Source organism: Triticum urartu, chromosome 6 (assembly GCF_003073215.2).
Source record: "Triticum urartu cultivar G1812 chromosome 6, Tu2.1, whole genome shotgun sequence".
Taxonomy (NCBI): Eukaryota; Viridiplantae; Streptophyta; class Magnoliopsida; order Poales; family Poaceae; genus Triticum; species Triticum urartu.
This window is the reverse complement of record NC_053027.1, coordinates 118,760,093-118,767,868: the sequence shown is the minus strand read 5'-3', so window position 1 is coordinate 118,767,868 and position 7,776 is coordinate 118,760,093.

Below are 7,776 nucleotides of genomic sequence, written 5' to 3'. Positions count from 1 at the left end.
TCAAAAATTTGGTGATATTCAATTGGCTCCTGCTGCTATGTTACATCCTATTATCAAGCCATGTCCTTTCAGAGGTTAGGGTTTAGACTTCATTGGACAAATCCATCCATCTTCCTCAAAAGGGCATCGGTTCGTATTAGTGGCAACTGATTATTTCACTAAATGGTCTGAAGCAGTACCTCTCAAGAACATGACACATACGGAGGTAATTCAATTCATAACTGAGCGCATTATTCATAGATTCGGTATTCCTCAAACGTTAACTACAGATCAAGGTTCATCTTTTATGTCACACCAAGTCAGAGAGTTTGCTGAATCTTATAATATAAAGTTGCTCAATTCCTCTCCGTATTATGCCCAAGCTAATGGACAAGCCGAGTCTAGCAATAAAATTTTAATCAAGCTCATCAAGAAGAAGATTGAGGATAATCCGAGGAGATGGCATGAGTTGTTGTCTGAAGCTTTGTGGGCACATAGAATTTCAAGGCATGGTGCTACAAAGGTGACTCCATATGAGCTAGTATATGGTCAAGAGGCTGTTTTACCGGTGGAAGTAAATTTGAATGCTTTGAGAATAACCAAACAAAATGATTTATCGGTAGTAGACTTCTATAACTTGATGATGGACAATATTGATGAGGTTGCCGATAAACGTTTGGCTGCTTTGAAGGCCATAGAGAAGGACAAGTTGAGGGTAGCAAGGGCTTACAATAAGAAAGTTAAGTTGAAGAATTTTCAAGTTGGCGATCTCGTCTGGAAAGTAATTCTCCCGATTGGTTCAAGAGACAGAAAATTCGGGAAGTGGTCTCCAAGTTGGGAAGGTCCTTTTAGAATTGCAAGAATAGTTCCCGGAAACTCTTATTTGGTGGAATCCGTACAAGGGGCACTGTTACCTCGAGCTCTCAATGGCAAGTACTTGAAGAAATACCACCCGAGTGTGTGGCAAGAAGCCTGAGTGGGCAATGGCCGATATATGATTATCGCCCTTAGCACAAACATGGCCGATACCTGATTATTGTCCTGAGGAAAATAAATGGCCGATGGAGTGTTGACATCGTCCTTAGAACAAACACAATACAAGTTATTTTTCGGCACACAAGCTTTGCCGAAAAACAGGGGGGCATGTGTTGACACCAGATTTTGGCATGGTCACGAATCCGGGTTCGTATGCAAAAGTTAGAGGCAACACTTCACGGGTCGGCCCTGAGTGAGAAAGTATTCGGCCTTTGCCGGCTGAATGAAACCTTGCCGATGTGAGGGCTTGCCAGCGTAGAAAGCTTGCCGGCGGAGAAGCTTGCCGGCGTGGAAAGCTTGCCGGCGGAGAAGCTTGCCGGTGTGAAATCTTGCCGGGGGAGAAACCTTGCCGAGGAGGAACTCTTGTCGGGGTAGAAACCTTGCCGAGCTAGGGAGGAACCCTTGCCGGTGTAGAAACCTTGCCAGGGTGAAACCTTGTCGGTGCGGAAAGCTTACCCGGGTGGAAGGCCTGCCAGGGTGGAGGTTGTGATAGTCAAGCCGACGAGAAGTTGAATATGGGCTCAGAAGCTAATTCAAATGATCTTGGATGGAGAAATGTCCTACACGGAAGTTGTGCGTCTCGTCGAAATGATCGATTTTGATATAAAGATCGTCCAAATCCGAGTTCGTATGCAAAAGTTAGAGCAATCGGAATGCAGCCCTGTCACGAGGTGAGATGTGGCGCGCTCCACCAGACACATGTCTGATGGGTAGCGCGAGAGAATAGCCTGTTTTGCGCGACCGATTTAACCCTCAAGATGACCTCTGATCAAAAAACCTTCAACGTGAAAGTTGTTCGTCTCGTCAAAACTGTCAAGATTGCTTTTGGGCTCGTTTTCATCCGAGATGGTTTACCACCACAAAAAAGACCCGCAAGATGCAACCAGTTTAAACCGAACAGTTTTGGAAAGTTCGGATAAAACCAATCCGAATTTGACTAGGGTTTTGGACGTGAATCCAAGCCTTTTTCTTGCACGGGAAGTCCAGCCGCCTCTTATATATCTAAGGGGTGACGGCCGATTGAACAACACACAATCGAACAAATCAATATACTACTTTTTCATCTACGTTTTATCTCTCCACCATTTTTCTCTCTCGTTCTTCGCTATTCTTCGTGTTTGAGAGTTGCGAATTCCGAGGTTCTAGGGGCGAGCGAATCGACCTAGGGCAGCCCATAGCCGCCGCACTCCCTGACAGGGTCCCTCCTGGGATGTGGGGTTTCGGGTCTACAAAAGCGCCCATCGACTGTCTTGCGTATCGCGCTGTCGGTCGGGTCTCCTTCGACGTGAGCTGCGGTGCATCACCCTCGGCGTCGAGGGTACACATGACGTGTTCGTGTGTCAAGAGTTACGAAAACGGCCCAAAGGATTAACGGGACGCAAACGGGCCAATTGTAACCACAGGCTGAATTTGGCCCCCAAGCAGAAAAGGCCAGTAACGGGCCGTAAGTAACCCAATGCTAGAAATAAGCCCAAGAATAAATGGGCCCTGAGAAGGCCGAAAGATAACACGGGTTGGAAATGGCCCAATGGAATAATGGGTCGTTAATGGGTATAATGCGGTACACTGTTCATTGCGGGCTAGATTCACCACTGGCCATTAATGGGCCAAGAGTTACAAATGGCCTCGTATGGGCCGAAAGATATCATGGGCCGTACATGGGCCAGAAGTTACAACGGGCTGGAATCATATTAGACGGCCGAGATGAAGCTACTGGGCTTAATTCCGATAGGCCATAACGGGTCATGAGTTAGCGGGCCATAAATGGGCTATATACGAACAAGCCATTAACAGGCTTTCCGTGGGCCGGCCCGTTACCTTTTGACCAAGTCAAACGGGCCGGCCTTTTCACTGGAATGGGCCTCTATTGGGCCATGCCACGTGTCGACGTATCATAGGCGCCTCATGTCCAATGAATGGATGACATCTGTCCCAACGGTGAGCCAACACGTGTTTCCTCCGGCCAATGACAATTTTACACGTGGAAAATCCTCATTGGTCCGGGCTATTAACGGGTTATCGGATCCAAAACCGGACCCGATAGCGTAACGGCGACCTGTTATGGTGGATGTCACGTGTCGGTCACCTTGACGAAAGCACTTCTATGACGCGTGATTTATCGTCATGGAAGTGGACACTTCCTGATGATAATTTTGGTAATGTCATGGAACACTACTACAATAGCACAGGTATGACTATCTTGATTCTGTCATAAAATCGTCATGGATGTACATGCATGACAGAAAACGTGACCTACTGTGACAAACACGTATCATCACAGGAGTGTCCTTTTTTATAGTGCAAGGGATTGTGTGTCTGTTGGGAATCATTGCATGGAAAACAAAAAAATTCTACGCACACGCAGTGATCTATCCACGGAGATGCATAGCAATGAGGGGGACAGTGTGTCTATGTACCCTCGTAGACCGTAAGCGGAAGCGTTTCACAACGCGGTTGATGTAGTCGAACTTCTTCGCGCTTCAACCGATCAAGTACCAAACGCATGTCACCTCCGCGTTCTGCACATGTTCTGCTCGGTGACGTCCCTCTCCTTTTTGATCCAGCAAGACATCGAGGTAGTAGATGAGTTCCGTCAGCACGACGGCGTGGTGATGGTGATGGCGAAGTGATCTCCGCAGGGCTTCGCCTAAGCACTACGAAAATATGACCGGGGTGTAAATGGAGGAGGGGGGCGCTGCACACGGCTAGGCAATTGTCTGGGGTGTGCTAGGCGCCTCCCCTCCTCATATATATAGGTGGGAGGGAGAGGGGAGAGGCCAAGGGGCGCCCCGAGTAGGTCTGAATCCAACTTGGGCTCCTGCCCTTGGCCGCGCCCCCCTGCCATGTTTGTCGGAGGGGGAAGGAAATAGGGGGGAAGAGGGAAGGAAGTGGGAATCCTAATCCACACTTACCTTTCCTTTCTCCCATTTCCTTCTCCTCCTTAGAACGGCCCATATGGGGGGCGCACCAGCCCCTTGTGGCTGGTGCGTTTCCCCTCTTGGCCCATAAAACCCATGTCTTTTGCCTGGGGTGCCCGGAATGTTGGGGAACGTAGCATGGAATTTTAAAAAAAATCCTATGTTTACGCAAGATCTATCTAGGAGATGCATAGCAACGAGAGGGGGAGAGTGTGTCCACGTACCCTCGTAGGCCGAAAGCGGAAGTGTGACAACACGATTGATGTAGTCGAACTTCTTCTCGTTCCAACCGATCAAGCATCGAACGTACGGCACCTCCCAGTTCTGCACACGTTTAGCTCGATGACGTCCCTCGAACTCTTGATCCAACAAAGTGTCGAGGGAGAGTTCTGTCAGCATGACGGCGTGTTGATGGTGATGGTGAAGTAATCCGCGCAGAGCTTCGCCTAAGCACTACGTGAATATCACCAGAAGCGTAAACTATGGAGGGGGGCACCGCACATGGCTAACAGTTGTTGATGTGTGTTCTAGAGGTTCCCCCCTCACATATAGGTTGGAGGGGGGAGAGGCAGCCAAGGGGGTGCCTAAGGGAGTCCTGGATTATGGGGTCCTCGAGCGTCCGGGCTACGTGACGTGGGCCGGAAAGATGGGCCGTGAAGATACAAGATGAAAGATTTTCCCCATGTCCGGATGGGACCCTCCTTGGCGTGGAAGGCAAGCTTAGCGTGCGGATATGAAGATTCCTTTCTCTGTAAAACCGACTCTATACAAACCCTAGTCCCCTCTGGTGTCTATATAAACCGGAGGGTTTAGTCTGTAGTCACGATCATAATCATACAGGCTAGACAATTAGGGTTTAGCCATTACGATCTCGTGGTAGATCAACTCTTGTAACCCCTATATTCACCAAAGTCAATCAAGTAGGACGTAGGGTATTACCTCCATCAAGAGGGCCCGAACCTGGGTAAACATCGTGTCCCTGTCTCCTGTTACCATCGATCCTTAGACACACAGTTCGGGACCCCCTACCCAAGATCTGCTGGTTTTGACACCGACATTGGTGCTTTCATTGAGAGTTCCACTGTGCCGTCATCGAAAGGCTCGATGGCTCCATTAATCATCTACAACAATGCAACCCTGAGGGAGGTCTTTCCCCCCGGCCAGATCTTTTTGTTCGGCGGCTTCGCACTGCGAGCTAGCTCGGTTGGCCACCTGGAGCAGATCGACAGCTACACCCCTGGTCACTAGATCAGTTTTGAAAATCTGAACTATGTCGCCGATATCCGAGGAGACTTGATCTTCCAAGGGTTCGCAGCCTCAACCACCGCTCCGGCCTTAGATTCGGAGCGCGTCATCAGGTCCGAAGACGGGAGTCTAGAGCCCGCCGGACTCTCTGCGGCCTTAGAGCTCAACACCGAGAGAATAGCGTCTTCGGCAATCATTGCAAGTCCAGAATCTTCTCCGGATACTACTTCCGAACCCTGGAGGCCCGCGTCATGCGAGCTCGGCCCAGAAACTTCCGACCCCATCCAAACCCCGCTCTTAAACGAGGCTCTGGACTTAATGTGATCCCTTGGTATCACAAAGGAACCGCTTCTGAATCACGCCCAGCCCGGACTAGGGCCTGGAAATAGGGAATTTTACTTCCCACCCACCACCCACTTCATAGCCACTGTCGAGGACCTAACCGACATGCTTGATTACGCCACCGAAGACATCGACGGTATGGACGACGATGTCGAAGAGGAGCAGACCGAAAACCCGCCGGTCACCGGACATTGGACGGCCACCTCCTCGTATGACGTATACATGGTGGATACACCTAAAAACGGGACGGCGATGATGAGAAGAACCCAGTCGAGGATGAACCTCCTGAGATACCGCCGAAACATCAACGTCAGCGGCGCCACTCTAAATTGCGTCGCAGTATGAGCAGCAATACCGTCACCGAAGATAATGATACTCCAGAGAATGCCGAAGTGCAAGAAAACCCCATCGAACCAACATCCAAACAGGATGATCAGGAGGACGAGCAAGTTGACCCTGACGAACAAACAGGGAACAACGACTTGAAGGACAGCAACTATTTTCCACTCTCCGAGGACGACGTAAGCCTCAGCGACAAAGATTTTGTCATGCCAGAGGAACCCCTCGAACAAGACCGCTTCAAGTGTCGGCTAATAGCCACGGCTACAAGCCTAAAAAATAAGCAGCATAAGCTTCAAGCCGATTAAGATTTGCTCAACGACAGATGGACTAACGTCCTGGCAGCCGAAGAATACGGCCTTGAACGCCTAGCAAAGAGTTACCCAAAGCGTAAGCTGCTACCCCAATTCGACGATAAGGCGTTGGAGCCCATACCACCCGTGTGTAATGTGGCTGATGGTGACCCGATCGACCACCACGTGGCCGGGACAGAGCGTCAACTAAAGGCGTATGTCGGATTTCGGGTTCCGGCAAAACCCTTGAGGTTCGAAAACTGGGGTGCCCACAAAGATCTCTCCCCCTCACGAACCCAAAGAATGAGAGACACAAGATTTATACTGGTTTAGGCCACCGTTGTGGTGTAATATGCTACTCCAGTGTGGTGTGGTGGATTTCCTCTTGGGCTAAGGATGAACAGTTACAAGGGAAGAACAGCCTCCTGAGGAGAGGTATTCTTGTGCTTGGTGAGCTTGTGTGGTTGGGGAGATCCAGGTCAGATCAAGATGATCTCTCTACAGTGGTGGCTAGTCCTATTTATAGAGGCCCTGGTCCTCTTCCCAAATATTGAGCGGGAAGGGATCCCACAACGGCCAAATTAGAAGGGAGACAACTAGTACAAGTTATCCTGACAAAAGGTGGTCTTCGCCTGTGATACGTCTCCAACGTATCTATAATTTTTATTGTTCCATGCTATATTATATTCTGTTTTGGACATTATTGGGCTTTATTATACACTTTTATATTATTTTGGGGACTAACCTATTAACTGGAGGCCCATCCCAAAATTGTTGTTTTTTGCCTATTTTAGAGTTTCGCAGAAAAAGAATATCAAACGGAGTCCAAATGGAATGAAACCTTCGGGGACGTGATTTTCGGAATGAACGTGATCCAGAGGACTTGGACCCTACGTCAAGATATCAACCAGGAGGCCATGAGGTAGGGGGCCCCTACCCCCCTGGGCGCGCCCTCCACCCTCGTGGGGCCCCTGTTGCTCCACTGACGTACTCCTTCCTCCCATACATACCTACGTACCCCCAAACTACCAGATACGGAGCCAAAACCCTAATTCCACCGCTGTAACTTTCTGTATCCATGAGATCCCATCTTGGGGCCTGTTCCGGAGCTCCGTCGGAGGAGGCATCGATCACGGAGGGCTTCTACATCAACACCATAGCCTCTCCGATGAAGTGTGAGTAGTTTACCTCAGACCTTCGGGTCCATAGTTATTAGCTAGATGGCTTCTTCTCTCTTTTTGGATCTCAATACAAAGTTCTCCCCCTCTCTTGTGGAGATCTATTCGATGTAATCTTCTTTTGCGGTGTGTTTGTTGAGACTGATGAATTGTGGGTTTATGATCAAGTTTATCTATGAACAATATTTGAATCTTCGCTTAATTCTTTTATGTATGATTGGTTATCTTTGCAAGTCTCTTCGAATTATCAGTTTGGTTTGGCCTACTAGATTGATCTTTCTTGCAATGGGATAAGTGCTTAGCTTTGGGTTCAATCTTGCGGTGTCCTTTCCCAGTGACAGTAGGGACAGCAAGGCACGTATTGTATTGTTGCCATCGAGGATAACAAGATGGGGTTTATATCATATTGCATGAGTTTATCCCTCTACATCATGCCATCTTGCTTAA